Consider the following 21,590-nt stretch of genomic DNA (forward strand, 5'->3'; position numbering starts at 1 on the left):
CTCTGAGTTGTGTGTTCATTCTGCTGGCAAAGTCTTTGTTGGTGAAAGAGGACTGAGCCAGCATTACTGAGTTTCTGCAAAAGAGGCAAGGTTTTTATGTTGGTGCCTTGCTTTCAGCGGGGAGCGAACAGCATAGCTGTAGTCAAATAATTATTTTACTGCAGCTGTTTCAATATAGTTCCCCATGTGGACAGTCTATTCCAGAATTAAAGTGGCTTCATTCCAGTATAATTACTCTACAGAAGAAATAGGGAATTACACAGACCTAACTAAATCTGTTTAATTACTTGATTATGGCTATAGAATTTTCTCCTATATACAAGCACTACATTTTAGTGAGTTTTTACCTTGATGTGCTGCCTAAATACCTGAATTTGAATCAAAATTAATAATAGAAGAAAATGAAAGAATTTTTATTGTTTCATAATTGTTTGGGGTTTTTTTACTAAATATTTTTTTAATGCTTGCTGGACCCATAGAGGAAGTTCTGGGAAGTGTTATAGAATGTATTAAGTAATGGGAAAGAGAAAAATACAGCAGAATTTTGAAGTATTTCTACTCAACATATAGTTATGGATTACAAGAAAACAAGTACATAATTAGATGTGGTCTTACAAATTCAACAGAGTAATAAGGAAAGAAGTGCACAACCTGTAGTTACCTTTCTCATCTAAATTCACACACTTAATTAGATTGAGACATCATTTTTAAGCAGGTGATATCACACCAAGGACAGTTTCAGAACAGAGTCTATAGCAGCATGGTTAATAATTAATTCTTATGGCACTGAACTCTGCCACTCTGAACTCATCAGCACATCTTTGATAAAGATGTGACATTCTCCAGCTTGGTTTCAGGGATGCTGCATTGGGTAGTCTCTCAGATTCTGAATAGGTCTTGTGATGCAGTTTCATGCGGGAGAAAATAAGATCCAATGTATCTTTTGGTATTAAGAGTAGTGTAAAGATACATAATTGTTGGACAAATTTTCACCACGTTTGCACAAGACAAAATTTCAGTGCGGACCTCAGGTATGTTATCAAAAAAAGTAAGCATCACCTTACTGTCAGAATAAATGTAGAAAGAAAAAAACTCATTAATGTTAAGTCACAGACTCTCTGTCAGTGACGCCAGAGATTAAACTTGTCCAGATTTTTGTCAGAGATCCTTCCTTTACGTGCCAGATGTCTCCCTGTTTCTCTGAGCAGCCCCACTGAAGCAAATTGAAGGAAGGGGAGCCCCCTCAGAATTTTGTTGTTGGGCTTGCAAGTTGATCTTTGCAGCTTAAGTGAGAAGCTATGAATAAGCTCTTACGGGGAAGGTAAGCAGTAAGCCTAAATTCCAGCCTGACACAGTAGCCATCTGTGAAGAAGGCAGTATTTAGCAGCTGTTATATTTTAAAAGGCAGAAGTACTTCACAAAAGATAGAATGACAAAACACACTTCAGCAGCAGTGGTGGACAAACGAATGCTGCTTTCAGACCTGCTTTTGAGCCATTCTGTCCTGCTTGCTTCTTGGTTCTGTTTGGTGTGACTCAGTTGCTGCTGACTCTTGGGGGTTGAACAATTAAATCCTTTTATCAAGGAAGGTTTCTCTATTGTATCATTCCATTCATCTCTTTGACAGCCCCCAAGCTCCCTCCAGAACCCCAGTCTTTAATGCTGCAGCCGCCTATGTTAACATTTCAGTTTAGGCCAGGAATGTACTTTGGTTACACCTCTCTAAGTCATTCCCACCTACCACACTTGGGGTTAGACCCTGTAGCAGTTGTGGACCACACAAACTATGATGAGGTGGTGGTTTCAGCTATTATGTTAAATCTCCCTTTCTGATGTTCTGGCAAACTCACAGTCTGGGAAATCACTGTCCTGGGACAGAATGAAGATACTAGGAAAAATGGCAAAAATACAAAATTAAATGGATCTAGCAGAGGACATTATGGAGAAGGAGAGCAGGTTTTGCAAGAGGCACTAGACCTAAGAGAAAGATGAAGGAAAATTCAGCTCATTATTTAACAGGGGGAAGTCAGCAAGTAAGGAATGACACAGAAGGCTAAAGCCTGAAGGGTCCTTTTGTTTCAATACATTCTTCTTTCTCTTATCCTCCTTCCAGATTTAAAAAGGTTTAATTATGACCTGATGCCTAATACAATTAGTATTAACAGCAAAGTGCCAGGAACACAGACAGGACAAGGAAAAAGGAGGTTGAAGAACATTTATTTGAGTTGTGCTAAGCATAGTAAGAAAGGGCTGAAACAAAAACCATGCCCCTCCTTGAGATACCCATAGGAAAGGGAAGTCCAGCAGGGAAAAAGAGCTCAGGTAATCTTTGATGTCATCTCTAAAGGGAATTAAGTGAAAGAAACCAAATGAGTAGAGCAGAAGAACATTCAGTTTATATATATTGTTTTATTGTGACTGAGAGCTATTTAATTTAAAAAGAGGCATATAATCAAGTGGAGCTGTGTATCTGTAATTCCATAGGATTTTTGACCTAGGACAAGTATGTCTGTAGTGTGATTCCACTTGTTGGTGACAACATTTTCTTGCACAAGAAAGAAAAATTTGGACTCTGAAACCAGAGAAGAAGGCTGGAGGAGTTTGTGTGACATATGAGAAGCTGTTTCAGAATAAAATAATAGAAAAATTTAGGTTGAAAAAGACCTTTAAGGTTAAGTTCAACCATTGACCTAGCGCTTTCAATATCCAATATAGAGTTGAGTAGTGCAAGAATTGAACTACAAGAGGTCAGTGTTAGATTTCCACACCATGTGCAGCCTTAGAGAGAGCTGGAATGGCTGAAGTTGCTAGTTAAACTCCAGGGATTACCCAGACTGAGAGGTCCCAGGATGGAGAGTGGCAGAGGGGCTGTAGAGCAGCATGGGGACACGTAGGACACCAGGGAGGATGGCAGCCAGCAAGCTGGAAACTGCTTTCCCAAAACGTCAGCATCCATTTGAACTCAGCTGTGTTTCCCAGCAAGTTTTGAGTCCCAAACCATGAATAAAGTGGGGAGCACAAAGGGTGGAGCTAGCAGTTGGTTCCCCAGAGGCAAGGACTGTAAAATAGTTACATTCTATAGAAATTAGGCGTCATGTGTGAGCCTGCTTATGTACCTTGCTAATGCTTTTTTATTTCCCTCCACTCCTTTTAATTACATGTTCATAAAACCAACTCAGTCATGGCTGCAGATGAGGAAAATTAGCTCACCGTGCACAAAGTAAATTTAATTTTCCCACATTTCTGGATAGTGTTTTAATAGCAACTCCTTTAAAGTTGGAACTGTTCTGTGACAATCTAAACCTGGCAGATGGTTTATGCAAGTACTGGTGGCCTGTTAGAATTAACCCTACAGCACACAGAGCTACAATCTCTAGGCTTTTTTCTCTGAGAACTTGTGGAGGATAATAAGTGAGCCTCAGAAGACAACAGAAGATGTCAGGAGAAGACAAAAAGTGGTACAGGAAATGTAAAGCTTTCCCTCTTTTGAGGGAGATTATGGATTTTATTTACAATCAGTTTATCAGGCTAATTTAATTTCCAGCTTTGGCAATCCATCTGGCTCAGCAGTAACCATTAGGTTTGGTGAATCCCTGTTTAGTGCCTCCAGTGATGCTGCCTCAGGCCTGACTTTTTCACAGAAAAAAATAAAAAGTAGAGGTTTAACTATAGCATGGCATTTTGAAAAGTAGAAACTATAACCCCAAATATTTTTGCTAATAACATATTTTAAAAGTAAGAGCAGTTATCAGGTGAGGTGCAAGGGATTTGTCTTTGAATATGCATGACAGCACAGAGAAAGGTTTTGGTGGGTTTGTGAGCCTGGCCAAGGTATGAGTGGTAGAAAAAGGGTTCAGGGTTCAAAGTGGTCTGCCAAACAGATAGTTCAAGGAGGTGAAATGTGATAAGGTGGTATAAAGGCTAAACATAGGAGGGAAGAATCATAGATGGAAAGTGCAAAGTGTCTCAGAGTTAATATCATGGGATGTATTTCAGGAGTTGTGGTGAGCCATAAGTATGATGTAAGTACAGAAAGCAATACTGAGTCCATAAAGTAGAGGTTATTTTGAAATTTCGAAAAAGAATGTTGCATGTGAGGTGTGAAAGCTGTATATTGCTCTCACCCAGCTGGCCATGCTGCTTTGTCACATGCTGAAAATAAATATAAAAACAATTTCAAAACTATTTTCCCTTGTCCTTTTGGAGCACCAGGTACTATTTTCAGCCATGACAGGGGCCTTCTGTATAAATGTAGCACAAGGATCCATTGCTGGAATGGCACTGCCATCAGTGACCACCACATACAGATATAAGTTTCAAGGGTCCACTGAAGAGAAAGAATATTAAAAAAAAAAAAAAAGACAAAAAAAAAAAAAAAGACACGACCAATGAGAAAAAAATTTACAAATAGAGATTTTATTTTTTTAATTGTAGGACTGTTAAGGAGAAAAGATCAATTGTTTGTACCTGATGAGATGTAGGCAAAATGGAATTATGTGGGCAGATTTGAAATGTTACTAGGAAAAAATGTTTCAATAAATTGGAATAAACTGATGAGGTTCTTACCACTAGGGTAAGATTGTTACCACTTCAGAGGTTTTAAATAGGTTAGTAAATATCTGCAGTGGTGATGGGCTTTGTTATATTCGCCTCAGATGATCTCTTATGTCCCCTCAGGATCATTTATGTAGTTGTCCTGATTTCTCTAGAAAACTGGGAGTGGCTTCTTCACAGTACTTGGGACACTGAAAAGATAATTTTCTTAATTTTCTACTATGGAGCAACTTTCAAAAATATATTATTTCTATTCAATTATATATATATATAGCCTTTGTAAAACATTTAGTGTGTTCTATTATTCAAAAATCAGATCAAAAATATTCTAAGTGATCTAGATAAAAACACTGTAAAATCAGGTTGAAGGACTGTCATTAGAATATGGTACTCAACAAGTTATCATTAGCTGGGCATTTAGGTGCTGAAAGAATTGTCCCTACATCAGGCTTTACTCAATATTTTTACTGCACTTCTGAACAAATTTTTCGATGTCTCCCTAGTGAAAGTAGTGGTTATACCATAGCAAGTTGTAAAGTTATTTCAATACCTCAACTGAAAGAGAGAAATTTACTAAAGTCAGTAGTGAAATAAACATATAACTTACATTTTTATGTGCATAAAAATACTGAGTTAAGGCTCTTATTTGTGAAATAAGTGAAAAGGACCAAGTTTTGCTAATAAAAAACAAATTGCAGGTGACCTTACAACACAATTCTGAAAAAAAATGGTTTTGACACCAAGTGCTCTGTATTTATTCTGTTCTACATAGCACTGTAAAGCCCAAACCTACATCACTCTTGCCTTAAACTTCTAGAATAATATCACAGGTAAGCCTAAAAAAACAAGTTATGTCTAGGATTGTAAAGAACATTATTTTGGGAATCTGACTTTGTTCAATTGCAGTCATCTATTTGGTCTTGGGCCCTTTTTTCATAGCTATCACCAGGAAGAATTTGGTAGGATTCCCACAATATGAATTTTTCATTCAACTGATTTTTGGCAAAATGTTGGACAATTAAAAAAAACATAAGTTCTTGAATGGGTCCACTAAAAATGAGAGGTTCTTACTTGCATCATGCAGTTTTGCACCAAACTTTTGTAAAATAAAGATCAGTGTTGTCATGACATTGAAGAAATATTGATAAAAGAAACAGCAAGCAATACCTGCTCTCACAGTCCTTATACTGCTCTAACATCATGGTCTGCAGGTTTGAACTTTTCAGTATTCCTCACTAGATCTGATAAAAAGCTGTTTGTCTTCAACAAACCCTCTTATGTGGGCAGTGAATCGTGTCTCACACACACACTGGGATCCTGATACCACAGTGCTTGTTTTGTACCAAATTTATATTGTAATTTAATGCAGGCCAATCTGAACCAATACAAAAAAACATAGAAAAAATACTTTGTCAAATATGAGTAAACTTAGAGTACTGCAGTAAGTTTGTCACATGATCTACTATTGTCCATGCTCAGTAACAGTAAATTCCATGTTTTTAATGAAATAGGGCAACGTGCTTTATCCATCAGTAATTGGCTTGCAGCAAATTTTGTTTTGCCAGTGTTAGCTCATTAATAATGATACCAGCAAAATTCCAGCTCATCCTCATCTTCTCAGCAGGTGGTAGCAGCTTGAAAATACAGGTAATAAATGCACACGTGAAACTAAAACGCAGCTGGTTCCTAAAATCATTATTAGTAATGATACTGTGGCTTTCCATCATTCTCTTGTCTTACCACTAAAGAGGAGCAATACTGGTAAATCAACAGGGTCACCATTTAATTTAATACAGGTGAAAAATCCTCCAAGAGCTTTCAGAATGCTTCAGTTAACGAAAGTGCTCCTCTTGTTGATTGAAATGATTGAACATTTAATCAAGGTTGAAATTAACAGAAAACGCAGGTATTGGGATCAAAAGCTGATCATCAAGTATACAGATGAATCCCCTGACTTTGGTATTCCATGTAAGATGTGGCTCTAACTATGCTGCATAAGAACTTTTCTGTGTGTTTGGTTACCTGGCTAAACACTCAGAAAATGAAGCGCAGCCTTATATGCAAATACCATAGAAATATATAAATCCTAAAACATGAAATAAATGGCTGCTTATTATGTTCTTAGTCTGAAGAATTCACTTTTCTTTATTCTGACTTAGTGGGTGCCATGGAGGAGACAAGAGACTCATGATAATTTTAAATACTGCTTTTTAAATTGCCATGCCAGTGAATCATCTCTGCCCTTTCTAATGATTTGTTTGTGACAGTGTTGTAGAATCCTTAGAGCTAAGTTCTTTTCTCGGTAGCATTTATCTCAGTTTTGCACATGTGTAGTACAAGATTATGCCTGTAACTTTTATATGCTTTTATATTCCAACATGCAAATGTAAACAACATTGCAGCTTCCAATGGCTTGTTCTAACGATATCAGAGAGTTAGAGAATAGTAATTTGTTGTTACCTGCATATGTAATACATTCCTTTAAATGAAAGCATGTCATTTTTATCTGGTTTTTACACACATTCTGTATTTACTTGAGAGCAGGGACAGTATGGTCTGTAATTCTGAATGTCTGTTTCATTTGCTTAAGAGCTTTTCCACACAAGGCTGCAGTTAAGAAAAAAAGTGACTTCATACCATTTTTTTCTGAAAAGAGCTCACACCTTGGCATTTCTGTTCTAGATTGTCTGAACAGTAGAATTAAGTTCAGCTGCTCTTGTGAGTTTCAAATAGCAACTCTGAGCACATTTCTGATTTTATTGTTATTCGATCCCTAAGAAGAGGAGGTGTTTTACATACGTAATTATTGGACTTGTGTTCATCTTTTCTGTGGATCAAACAAATTGCTGTCAGAGAGCAAAGTGTTAAGCAGAAATTTGTGTTATGGTTCACTAGTATTTAGCTTTGACATTAATATTTAGGGTAGACCTTGCCCTTATTTACATATATCTATATCCGTGGTATCGCCTTTGACAAACCCTGCAGGAAAACTACCTTCAGTGAAGGCAGCCTTACATCAGCACAGCCAAGAGCATCTTTTCAGAGTCCGAGGCTGTGCTATGTCACCACCACACAGGGCCAGCAGGAACACTGCAGACAGTTGATAGATCCAGCACCCAGCAGCGTGGCCCGCCAAAGAGGGCCTTGAAAAGGCTCAGACGAGGAAGCCAGCCACACATCCAAATGCTTATGCTTTAGAAATTCCTTTCAGTATGGACATCCGAGTCCTGCAGCTGCTGAACGTTGCCTTTTATATGGCCACAGGTGTTGGCTTCAGGGCTGGAGCACGAAGTGGTAGCAAACAAAGGGCAGTATAGTCAGTGCTGCCAGAGCCCAGACGTGGTGCCAGTTCAATACTGAATGTAAAACAAATACTTGTGCCAAGTTGTTTCTAAATGCATTTTTAGTTAGAAAAATTAGCTTGTCTTTTGAGAGCATTATCTACATGTAGATGAATGTTCCAAGTTTTAATGGAGTATAAAGCAGGCTTTTAAAAAATAAAAATAAATAAATAAGATGTACAAATATCAAGACATACTTTTTCATTTTTTATGCACCTATTGTTTAAAAAATAATCAAAATGTATAAGGCTAATTTAACTCTTCATGATCCCTCCTTGACATATTTGTGAGACATTTATCTCTTGTGTAGTGTGAGTTACTTCTCCAGAGCTGGAGCAGGAGGTAAAGGTAATTATTCTTTAGTGTAAATCTGTGTTTGTACATAAGGGTATTTCTGGAGTTGCACATTCTTAATTCAGCTGATTGAACTGTCCTTCTATCATCTATGCAGTCTGTGATTTTAGGGCTACATTTTCTGCTTCTGTAAAGAAGCATATTCCAATGTATTTAGATGTTCACTATGCTCAGATGCATTTTCCCTGCAAATGGAATATACTTTAGGTGGTTCCCTCATAAATTACTGCTGAATCCTATTTGCATACATATTTATACAAATAATTTGTCTTTGGTCAATTCCAAAAGGGGTGGTTGACGTGGAGACATCCTTTTAAAATGATTGACTGCTTATCACAGTGCTACAGATGCTATTTCTGCCTCTGTACAGGGAATTTCCTGCACTAGTATTTACAGATAACAGCATTAGCAGCTGCTTCTGTTACCAAAATTGCAATGCATGTTTGAGGTATTTAGCATTTTGCAATTGGAACGAGAGTTACCAAAGGGTCCTTTAATCCTAGGGTCTCAAAATCCCTTTTTTTGTACAACTACCTTGGTGGGTTTTAATATTAATGCACACCTGGATGCTGCAGGACACTTTCCTTTGGACAAGGGGCATACATTGTGTTCCAGTGTGACTTCATCTGCAAATGGCAAGCAGAAAATTTAGTGTGGTTTTGAAGAGCTGGGCATATTAAATGATGGAAGTGTCACCGAAGAGAAAGGGTTGTGAATACAAAACTGGTTGCTAGTGTAGGTTCCTGGAAAAAATACACATTTTATGTTAACCTCTCACTGGGAGAAAAGAAATTGGGAAAGAAACTCTCCTGGGAGTAAGGACTTGTATCCTAGATGGTTCCTCTCCCAAGGGTGAGTCCAGTCAGCATGGGACAGTGAGCTTGGGAAGCTCCTAAATACATGCTTTTATTTCAAAAAAGGTATTGGAGCCAAATTTCCTCTGTAGTGAGTTCAGAGTAAGAAAACAAAACAAAAAAAAAATCAAGTGTAGATAACATAATAAATAAGTATTAAACACAGAAAAATAATAAGCAACATTTTTTAAGTATGCTATTCAAAGAAGTCTCTCATACCAGAGAAATGTGTTTGCAGACGCCTCTTATAAAATGATTTTATGTATGGATAAATTAAGTGGAAAGAAAACAGTTTACTATGTTAGTAAACTTGATAAAAGTAAGGCCTTGTGATATCTCTGACTTTAATTATATCCTTCCTGTAAAAAAAAAAGTACTCTCCTTTATATAATGAGATAAGGAGAGTTTCAAATAGGTCTAAATTATTCAAAACTCTTTTAAAAATCTTTAACTAACGGTAGTAAAAATAAGGCAGCTTTGCCAAATTTACAGTGTAAACAGTTTACATTTAGAGTACAAAACAGGACATGAACCTGACCCTATCAATAATTTTTGTGTGGAATTTACTTTTGAAGGTGTGGATGAATTTTTCTCATGTCTATCTATATATATCTATATCTAATCGATATCTATATCTATATCTATATATCTATATCTATATCTATATCTATATCTATCTATGTCTATCTATATATCTTTATCTATCTGTATCTATATGTCTTATATTAATTATATCTCCCAGCTTTGTCTGGATGCAGAACAGCTGAAGTAATTTAAATATCAAAAATCTTTTTTTCTTACAAATTCAAATCATGCTACTGAAAAATATTATAGCAGTAATTTTAAATTATATTTTCTTTTTAATTTGTATTTTCATTCTCATTAAGCATCAGATTAGAACCAAACTTTTTTTACAACCTTCAATTAGTACGTCTCAACATCTCCATAATTTTGTTTTAAAACTATTCAAAATAAGAAACTCATCTAAAATAGCCTTTTCCCATGAAAAGTGTTTTGATATTTGTTTTTCAAGGAAAGAGTTGGGGAAAAAATATCCCAGCTAATACTACCATATAATTGTTTTGCTGAGAAAATAATATCCTTCTTCTGAAGTGTTTAATAAATGTGTTTTAAAAGACCAGTATATACACCATTGTATATATCTTTTCATTTGTGCCTTTTGCTAGATTGATTTCACATCCAATTCCTCCTCAAATAAGCAAAGCATTCTGCCAGGTATTTCCTAATGCAGCTACATGCTCTTGATCTTGAGGCAGAATGAAAATCTCTGTTCTGAAGCCAAGGGTGACGTTCACAGTGTGCCTTTCTGCACAGGACTTCTATTATTCTGTGACACATCCCCTAGACCCCCCCACTGGATGCATCCTTCTCTTTCGTGATCTCTTCATTACCTCTTCTGGGAAGAGGAACTTCCTTTCTCCTCTGTGTCAGAATATCTACTTGAGGGGTCTGAATCTGTGGACTGTGGGTAGAACTGCAGCAACTTCATCATCTGTCCCTTCAGAAACTCTGTTTGGTAGGGCCTCCCAAAACTCAGCTGTTTTGTTGCTCACATTTCCACTGCTTCAGGGAGGTTCAATTAATTTCAATTGCATTATCTTGTGAATCACTTCAGGATCTACCTCTGCATTCCTGCTTTCACATATTTGGCCAGATTTATTGGCTTGATCCTGCTTTTCTTTTCCTCCTTGATAAGCTATATTGGCTTTTTTTCCACATCTTCTTCTAATCTTTTTGCCATGTTTTCCAGTTCTGTCAGTACATTCCAGTAAGCTTGATCCATTTTCATTCTCATATGTTATTTCAGAGACTGGGAGCATCCCACTGTCATTTATTTCTATCTCTGCTATTTACAATTACCATGGATCACGGTTTTTAGCTTGAAAAATGAAACATGTAATAAGACTTAAAATTAGTCTGTGGCTGTCATAGTGAAAAAAACTGCAGTTTTGTCTCAGGGTGAACAAATAGTTATCAATATATTTTAATGCACCAGCATTCCAGTTGAATGAAAGACATAAAACCAAAATTAGAAAACAAAACCTGAAACCAGATATCAATTATTTTTGGTTTTACTCTAAGTCATTTTAGAATGAGAAAGAATTACAGCTTTTATTTACTTACTTTATTTCTGCTAAAAATGTTCATGGCTTTCATGTGCAAGAATCACCAAACAGCAAAAGGGGAAGCTCACCAAGTGGTTTATCTTGTCATCTCAACTGCACTTCCAAGCTTCCAGACAAGTGATAATAGGAAATGCATAGAGGTGCAGTATTTCATCTGTACCAAAAGATGAATTCACAAGTAGTCTAAACACAAAATTACATAATTTCTCCTCCTGCAAGTCAGGCACGTTGCGGTGGCCACTGCACAGCTGCTGGCCTGGGCGACATCCAGGCAGACACAGTCACAATTGTCTCTTTTCATCTGGGTCATTCTGAATTCCTTCAACAGGAAATGGAGCACAAGCAGAAAAGTTTTAAAAACATCCCAGACATGAATCAACAAAAACCCCAAACATCTGCTCATCAAAGCTCATCAGAAAACAGTGTATTTTATTTACACTACTCTTCTGGGTGTACTGAGAATGCCTAATGAGGCTAGAGATCACTGGAAAATATGGCTGGTATGAAGTGTCCGTTTCATTTTCAGAATAACTGGCCTAATCTACCCAAAATATGTGAAATACAGTGCATTTCTCTGCCATTTTGTTATTTATTTTAGCATAAAGTGCTACAGTTTTATTCAAAAATGCTGCTCACTCCAAATCCAAGCTGGCTAAAGAAGGTACAACATCTTAAACAGTATTTTAATTTGTTTTGAACATAAAATGGTTCTAGTAAATGGGGAAACAGGGATAATAGAAAACACAGTTGGTGTAAATGCATTCATCAGAGATGTGAGAACATCTTCACAAGTAAGGAAATGCAGGGTCAAATCCTCAGAGCAGTTCAGCATAACCTACTGGCTGCATCCTGTACCAAGAAGGAATTGGGCCACTGGGTTTAAGCATCTAATGTTATATAGATTTTCTGTTCCACAAGATCCCATACTTTGTGCTCAAGCAGGATTTATGACTTCATGTGTCCTTACAAGAGGTCTCGTTACTGGGCAGGTCTGATTTTGGCTTTGTCCATAGTAAGAGCTCAGATACCCTTTTCTTCAGCAGCTGCTGTCTATGTAGAGCTGCACTCAAGCTATTACATGAGGAAGTGGTTAACTAAAAGGTGGTTACTGACCTGAGCTCCTTCAGTTATTCAAGGGGTTCACCTCAGCTACAGGGAGAAAACAATGTCTTTTGACTTTGTCCTTGCAGACGTCCTCACACCTCTGTGCCTATCAGAAGGGAAAGAAAATTTGCTTTTGTTGGAGTACAATTTTTTAGAGAGCAAAGGATTATTTTAATTTGTACTTGTACACTGATCCTTGCCTTATTCAGGCTCTTTCAACAGTTCTTATCATCTTAGCATCAAAACAGCACATAATATTTCTTCTGAGGCTTTTCTGTTTGTGTTCATAGGGAAGCATCTTCCTTGGCTTTTAAGGAAAGCCAATAGAATACCTTGTTAACTCTCTTATGGACACAACTTGGAGATTTTGTTTTTCTTTGTAAATCCAGAAGCAGCAATGCTCTCATAACGTTGGTTTGGAGAAGGAGGACATCAGCTACGAATGACTGGAGCAGCTGTAAGTCTCATAAGGGGAAATTATTCTTTTCAAGTGTGGAAAAGAATCTTATTCTGCATGTCTGCTGTGTAGCTACAAAATATTGCTGTCGATGCCAAAAAGGATAAACACCTGCTGAAAGAACTGGGAAGAAAATTATCTCTCTTGCTCACAGATACACTTATAAAATGTGTACTACACACTGGACCACCTCCAGGTTTTTTCTCTTTCTCTCAGCATTTTTCTAGCCATCAAATCTGTTGTTCACTCTCTCTGCTTGACCTGTGGAAAGGACTTCTGCTATGGAGAGAAGCCAAATATCAACATATGATGTGCTTCAGTTTTGTGGTCCCAACCTTGCAGAATAGAACATTGTTTTTTATTTGACCTGCTTTTGAGTTTTGTCACATGATTTTGTCGTTGGGATGTGGGGCCAGTACTCTTTTCTGCTTTTTTATCCTTTTTTGCAAGGCTGAAAAGAGCTTCTTGCTGACTTCTCACTACCTGTGCAGCTGTTACAATGCTCTGCCAGAAATGCTAATGCTCCTTTGCCAGTTTTTAAGCATTCTGCCAAGTAGTGAGAATTAATAACAAGATCTGAATCATCTCTAAAGTAACCCCTGTGTCCTATTCCTCCGGTATGATGTCATTTTTCAGCTCCTGTCTGGGATAATAAGAAGGATCTCTTTTAACCCCTAGTGCTGAGAAGTGTGTCAGGGCAGGCCACACCATTATTTCAGCCTACCCTTTTGCCTTTGCAGTTCTAAATGTTTAATTTTAGGCCAGATTTTACAGTCCATGTCGTGCTGCTCAGCTGGTGCAAAGTGGATGGACTGCAGCCAAAGCTGGCGAGTGGCCACAGCCTTCCCCTCGTGCCCATGAGGATAGCTGGGACAGGGCAGTGTCCCCGTGGCTCCCCCGTGGTGTCACATGCAAGGCAGCCCAGGACAGACCCCCACCCTCAGAGGGGAGCCCCTGGCTGGGCTCTGCCCTGTGCAGGGATTGGGCAACCCATTGTGCCATGGCTCACCTTGGCCCCTCTGAGGGCATCCACGTTTTAGAGCAGAGCTTTTGGTTTTTAGGCTGAAAACCAGAAGAGCTGAAACGATTGAAGCGTTTGAGTGGAGGTTAAACTAATAGGGAAAAAACTACTAAGCCTGAACCAGAGCTGATATTATCTACAATATACATGCCTACTGTATGTCCAGCAGCCACTTTCTGCTGCAATGTGGGCTTAACTTGTTTCTCTTTCTTTCATCTTGTTTCATCATTTTTGCTCCATTTGGAAGCAAAAGCAAAGATCTTAAAGAGTCAAGATGAACTGTCAAAAGTTAATAGTGGAAGATGCTTTGGGATAGCCATGCTCAGTTAGTGCCACACCTTCAAGAAGTGCTATAATGCACTCTTTTTAGGTTTAGAAGTGTTTAATCTTTTGTATCAAGAGCAAAACTTGGTCTTTAATCTCCAGAGACCTCTACAAATTGCATGAATGTGTGCAGAGCAGGAGCAAAGGAGTGGATCATGCTCCAGTGAACTGTGGAGCCTGTTTCTGCTCCCCACACCTTTCACTCCTGTTGCATCTATCAATGGCTCGTTTTGGCTGGGTGTCGAGTTTTCCTTCCCCAGTGATCTGGAGAGCAAACATAAGCTGGTACACTCTGAGCTTCTTCCCTCTCTTCTCTCCTCTCTCTCTTCTACCACACATTAGCCATGAACTTTATTTCATATTTGCATGGTTTCCTTTGCTTGTCTCCAGTGCTCTGCAGTGGTTTTGACATTTTGTTGGGTATGAAGACTTAGAGGCAACAGTTCTGCAGCTCATTGCTTCTATTTCTGTAGCCTACATCTGCTGTCTGCTGTTTGGAGAGAAGGACAACTCTGATTGCTTGCAACAGCATCCCTAAATGCCAGTGTGGCAGTTCTGAGACTGTAGTGTGGTAAAAGGCAAACCTCTTTGTTGAAATGCAAACAGGCTCCCAATGCTTTGACATTCACCTGTCAGTGGCTGTGCCTTGGCCTCGTCCTGCCCTAAGCATGTGAGCTGCATATAAATACCCCATCACATCCCCTCTGGCCACTGCTTTTATTAGCAAGGTGTTATACCACATTGGCTGTGATAATAACAGAGTACCTTAATTGATATGTCTGAAAGAGCCGTCTGGAACAAGACACTAAATTCTTTCTGGTTCTCTGCTCCATTTGTAGTAAAGAGGCAGTTTCTGAAGGCCTAAAAAGTTATCTGGCTTGTAAAGAAAAATCCACTCTCTGGCAGAGACTGAAGTTATAAAATTTGATCTACTTAACTAAAAATCCTATTAGGTGGATTTGCACATGGCTCTCTGACATCAGGCTGTCCAATGTGAAGAATAGGACCTGAGGCCTTTTAATGGGACCTGAAGCCTTAAAGCTGTTTAATGCTGTCAGGAATTTTTTCCAGGTTACTTTTCCGTGTTTCCTCCCAATTCTGATGCTAAAAACAATGCAAACAATGATCCATATAGACTTTGTAGTTTGGAATATAATTGTGTCAAATTACTAAATCATTTACATTAGAATTTGATAAACAGCATTGCTGTAATCAAAAGTTTTTTGGGGTTTTTTTTGGGTTTTTTTTTTGCCACGGCATGATAAGATGCATCTCCTTTGAGGCTGTTTTGAGATCTTAAATAGTCAATTCTCATTTTAGCTAGCTGTGTTTAAATCCATTTTTTCTTGACTTCATAGCACTTTACCTCACCCCATTCTGCAAAACCATGTGACTTAATTTCAAAGCTAACAGTATTTAGTGTTCTTCCTTAAATGTCTTGCTTGGAGAGCGAGGCAGTTTTGTGAATCTCTCAGCACTCTTTTCTGTCCAGAAAGAAAACACGAAAAAGGAAATTTCTGTCCTCCTCCATTGTGTAAAAGAGTTTGTGACCACAGAAATCAGGTGACAAAACATTTTCTTTAAATCCCTTTAATTTTATTAGTCATGTAATTTTATTTTTTTTTAGTATCAATCAATTCCTTTGGAAGTTTTTTTGCTTAGGTAAACTTTAGTTAACAAGTTCCTACCAAAAAACCCACAAAAAACCAAACTAACAAATAAACCCCCAAAGTCAACACATTGCTAAAGATCCTACGAAGTCCACAATCACTGACAGTTTAGTTAATTGGGATTATTGCTGTTGCTGTTAGTGAAAGAGATGTTTTCCAGCACTTTGGTACCATCTTTTGCATAGCTGTCAGAATTTTCATAACCTGAGCAGGAAAAGAAAATGCATGTACCAGCCTGGAATAACTAGAGAATTTGCTTCCTGCATTTCCAGGAACTCGGGGAACTCAGAGTCACCCTTGGCAAAACTTGGTGAGATGTTTTTTTCCCATAATTTTCCCATTGGGATGGTTTGTGGGCCCTGAGCAAACACCTTTTCCCCCAGCACCCTACAGTCTAAGCACAAGGAGAGGATGTTACTGTGTTGGGCACGTTGAGCTCTTGCTGGTTGTGAGCAAAATTGGTACAGGTGCTCTGCAATGCACAGTAGCTTACTTTCTAGATAAAATGGTATTACTTTTAGCTGAAATATTATTTGTCTGAATTAAAATACACTACACCAAGTTTGCTTTTAGTTACTGTAAATGATCATGAAAATGCAAGGCCTTATATATTGACTCCTCACTCTTCAGATCATTCAAGCTTACAGTACATTTGGCAAGTGAGTATTGACCTTCACTTTGATAATGGTCAATGTTATCTCTAAAAACATTTAAATCCTAGTCTCATCTACATAGAAGTATATATCTTCTCTCTACCTCTCCTTTTTTCCACATGGATTATTGTATTATAAATGACAACCCATGAATTTAGCTTGGCCTTACTTTGAATCATGCATATGCTTGAATTTTCAAATAGGGTGTTTGAAATTAAAATAATGTATTAAAGAACTCTGGTGAGACATAGTGGATTTATAAAAATAGAAAACTGCAAGTACAACACATAAATATTTATGGTGAATTTTCTTATCCCTGTTTATATTTTATGTAGCATAATATTTCCGTCATAGTCTTAGGTTTGGTCTGCCACTGGTTTGTGTGACAAGAAATTTAGAGCAGCTCACATCAATCAAAATAAATCACAGTGTGCAAAGAGTTAATACCAGCTCTACAAATGTGAAAGCTTTTCAGTGCATGACTAATACATGTGCATGTCTTGTCCTTCTGAATTAAAAGGACCATTGGGGGCTTGAAAATGAAATCCTAGATGAGCTGGTCTTCAATTAATGAAACAGGGGATACAAAGCTTTTTAAATATTTTGTGATTCATAGATACACTTCATAAAGTGCACATGGCAGTGGCTGTTTCTTCAACCTGATTCAGCCTTCACTGGCAGTGGTGAAAATCAGCAGTAACTCCAGCAAAGGCAGTGGAGCTACTTGGGATAAGATGAGAACAAAATGAGGAATTTATTGTCACAGCTGTGAAGAAAATATACTGCGGTGATGGATTATTTCTTTATGGATTATGACACAGCTTGAAGGAAGGAAAAATAGTAGTGGCCTATGAGCAATTGATTTTTTTTTTCCATTGCTGAACAAAAGTAGAGCCATTGTTAGCCACTACTCTTATGCAGAGAAACAACTGAAAAAGTACAAAGAAGTTGTACTAGATGCGAAGACCTTTTGCAAAGATATTTTCACTTTAATGATTGGAACACGATATTTTGCCTTTTTATAAAGGAAAATGTGTCTCTGAAAGTGGTGACAAAGTCTGCCTGCTGGCAGGCAACTTGGAGAAATGTGTGGCAGAGACTGTCTGAAATATTCTTTACTTGCAGATTAGGATAGTTTAATGTATGTAATTTTGAACAATTGCAATCTTCTCACAGTTCTCCTGATTGTTTAATTCTTTAGTTAATAAATGATGGATGACTTTCAGATAAACAAATCAATGAAGACTTTAATTTCCAGAGTTTTTTTCAAACTTCTTTAACCCCTCTCAAATTTCCATGCATACAGGTTAGTATAATGCTTACATTTGGTTAACAGTGAACACTGCAAGTCACTACCTGTTGCTAGCAAAACTTAATAAGCCATTTCATTTATCTTTTTCTTGCTGTCTCTTGTCCTTTTCAAATTAGATCTAACACTTGGTTTTGATCTTTAGCAAAAAAGTGCCACTATATTCTTCTTCTAATGAATCAAAGTGCAAACTGACACCTAAGTCTAACTCCTTAAAATGCAGAGGGCAGAGGATTAACTCAGTGAGAGAATTTTAATAGCCAACAAGACTTCAATAAATTTAGTGAACGGAAAGCAAAATAAGGATATCAAACTCTTAGTTTTGCTTGGTAAGATTACAGAAGAGCTACTAAGATGGGGGATTGAAGCATCAAAAACTTACATGGAAAATTACTTGGAACACTATTTTAAAGTAACCAAAGAAAACCTTTAAAAGCAGTCCTAGACTCAGAAAATGCCTAGTGGGATGAATTCAGATGCTGGGAAACATAAAATGTTGTAGCTACAGGACTATCACTAAAGGGAAAGGAAGCTAACAATTGAATATCAGGCCCAGATAGCTGTAGATTTTATTCATTGCCTTTGAAATTATTCAGAGGAAATACAGAAGCTAATAAAGAGAATAAAGCTATTGTTACCAGTTCTCTTTCTCCATTGAGTGCATATTAACAAAGACATGGTAGATTTATAGATCTATAGATATTCTAGATTGAAACAGCCATGGAAGGGTGGCCATTTCAAAACTCTTGAATTTTGCATACAGTTCTGAAGTATACCACAAAAATGACACTTACAGGATATTGCTGAAGGTATAAATGCAGCATACCTCAATTACCAATTGGAGACTGTGGTGAGTAACAATATCTTGAGTTATACTCTTGAGTAGAGCCAAAGAAGAACTATTACAAGGAAGACAATTCATGGCAGATTTCAAGCCTCCAAGTATCTAAATGTATGGGAGCATGAAAAAACTGATAGAGAGTATAAAACATAGCAACTGCCTTTTGGCCTTCTTGTGAAGCAGCTGGTGCTGCACAGTATAAGAAGAAGGACTCTGGACAGATTTGGCTTTAGTGTCAAATATTATAAGCTGCAAAGTGAAAAATATGGTGATGACTCTCAAACACGGTGATATAAAACCTGTCCATAAAAATTCTCTGGCCCAAACTTTTCTTGGATAGTTTGCCCAATTGCATTCAGTGTGGTAGGACTGTGGTAATTTATCCTAGGTGACAGTAGGTCTTAGAGTTTTAAGATAAGCTACATAAGAGAAGAGACTTCAGCAAAAAAAACACTGAGAAGTCATCAATCTTTTAACTCCTGATTGAAAAACTACCACAAAGCTAACAAATTGTTTTTAAAACTAATGACAACATGAAGTGAAAAACTAGTTTTTGTGGGGAAGCAACAACTCATTCTGATTTTCAAGCCAAATCACGTAGTTTCCTCACAGGAAGCAGCTCCCATGTTTTCAGTTGCTAACTGGTAAAACTCACCATCAGGTGATGCCATTGAGGCAGTACAGCTGGCTAATGTTTGCGTGGAAAATCAGAACATTCAAATGCTAAAAACTAGGTATCAAGCTACTTTTTGAACAGCTAATATTGGGTTTGGGAGCAATAAAATTGTAAATGTAGATGATGAAAGAATAGAAAAAAAGATGTGTGTGCTCCTGAATGGTATTATGGTATTGGTTTATTTGTATTCTGTTGCCTAAGCAGTGTGAAAGATACTAAGATATCTGGTGCCATGACAGTCAAAGTTACTGCAAATTCTTTAACCATAGAGTGAAGAACTTATTCAAATATGTGGAACAAGAAAATGAAAAAAAAAAAAAAAGAGAACCCATATCCTAGAAAAAGTCAGGGTTTCTTCCATAATCCATCTTTAGGACAGCCATCAACCCACAAAAAAAAAATAGAACCTTATTTTCTGAACTAGAGGAGTAAACATTCTGCAAATACTTCAGCAAATAATTAGTGTCTAATGAAAATCAGAAAAACAGGCAAACAACTTCCTCTGTTTTCTTGAGATCAAAAATGCCATGCTTCAAATGTAACAAAGTACACATATATGTAAAGAGGGAAATGAGTCTAAAAATCTAAAACCACCTTCAGTGAAGTTTTAAACCAATTTTTTCATAGGTCTTTGATGTTGTTATCAGGTCTTACACATCTACATTCCTTAGCAAAGAGTATTTGTGCAATTACCAAGCTGCTTTAAGAAAAATTGTCTCCCTTGGTCTTTCTTCACTGGTTTCCAGTTCTGTCCTACCTGTTTTTTCTGTTCTCTTTGTTATCCTTGACAGTCACTTCAGTGACCAGACACTGACCACTGTGATTTGTGATTACAGCTTCAGGCACCTGCAGTTCACCTCCACCCATTCTGTTCTACATGACACTTTTATTCTAACTCTGGGCGGCTCACCCTGTGGTGAATAACTATGTTATCACTATCCACTAATTAGGAATAGGTGCTGGGCCTATCACTATGCACAGCTGAACTCCAGCTGAATTATTTAGACAACAGTCAAATGACTGCCAGATCTTGTGTGAAAGAAGCTAAAACCTCTGTGCATGGTGTGGCAGGTTGCTGACTCATTCTCCTTGGGTTGTGGGGACTTCACTCTTCTCCCCATCTCTGTCTTCCAGCTCAGGGAATGGATGGATACCTGGTGTAAAACTGATCTCACAAATACAGACTGAGGCAAAGAGATACTTAATTCTAAGTACCTCAGCCTCTGTCATTATGTTTTGCCCTTCATGTAGTAAAGGATGAAGGTTCTCCCTCAGCCCTCCTTTTGCTGCTAATGCATTTATAGAAACATCTTTTAGTCTTTTCCAGCAGCAGCCAGATTAAGTTCTAGTTGGGTTTTGGCCCTCCTAATTTCCTCCTTTCATAACCACGCAACATCTTTGTAGCCCCTCTTAGCTGCCTGCCCCTTCTTAAAGTTTTCTTTTTACCCCAAGTTCTGGCCAAATCTCTGCTCAGCCAGGTGGGTCTTCCTGCCAGCTCATCTTTCAGCACATTTGGACCTGCTCCTGTGTCTTTAAGATTTTCTTCTTGGAAAATGTGCAACCTTTTTGGACTCCTTTGCCCTTCAGGACTGCCTCCCAAGGGATTCTGTCAGCTGAACTGCAAAACAGGCCAAAGTCTGCCCTCTGGAACTTTTTTTCCGCATAGTATAAATGTATTTGCAGATTTTCAATGTCACAACAAAGTGCTTGATAGCAACATCCTAATAATGAATAATGCAATTTTAAATAACCAGAACAGCCCAAGCACTAGTTCACATTGAGAGCCTGCAAAAATAAAAAAAGGTATTTCTTGTTAATGAGTGAAAGAATATTGACTAGAAAGCTGATGCTCTAAAATGTTCCTAGTAATTTTTTACTAGAAACAGACATTCATTTGGAAACAGCTCATGTACAAATTAAATTGTGAGAGTTAATCAAAGAACATGTAGTTAAATCAAAGGAAATATAATTTTCCTTTTGGCTGATTCTTAACCTGATAGGGGTCTGCCCCAATTGCAGTTTTAAAACGAAAAACTGGAAAATCCCCTTTAGAGGATTAATCTGGCTGCTAAAAGGGAAAAAAAAACCCCAACAAACAAACAAAAAATGAATGAACAAAAAGCCCTATTTAGTTGCTATTAGAATTCATTTTAAGCCTTGAGTTAGTATATGAGAAAAACTTCTGTCTTCTTAATTGAGAAAATACAGCTACTACAGTTTTGAGCAACACCCCTGCTAAGTCTTGGATGTTTTCTTAATCTTGGATTACATATATGTGTTCTGGG

At 37.6% G+C, this 21,590-nt stretch overlaps 1 protein-coding gene across 3 annotated transcripts in view; it reads left to right on the forward strand.

Annotated features, from left to right (window-relative positions):
- Window positions 1-21,590, forward strand: part of GRIA4 (glutamate ionotropic receptor AMPA type subunit 4) — a 215,986-nt gene that overhangs the window by 73,454 nt on the left and 120,942 nt on the right. The window lies entirely within an intron of this gene.

The sequence above is a fragment of the Haemorhous mexicanus genome, chromosome 2 (assembly GCF_027477595.1).
Source record: "Haemorhous mexicanus isolate bHaeMex1 chromosome 2, bHaeMex1.pri, whole genome shotgun sequence".
In the NCBI taxonomy this organism is placed as follows: Eukaryota; Metazoa; Chordata; class Aves; order Passeriformes; family Fringillidae; genus Haemorhous; species Haemorhous mexicanus.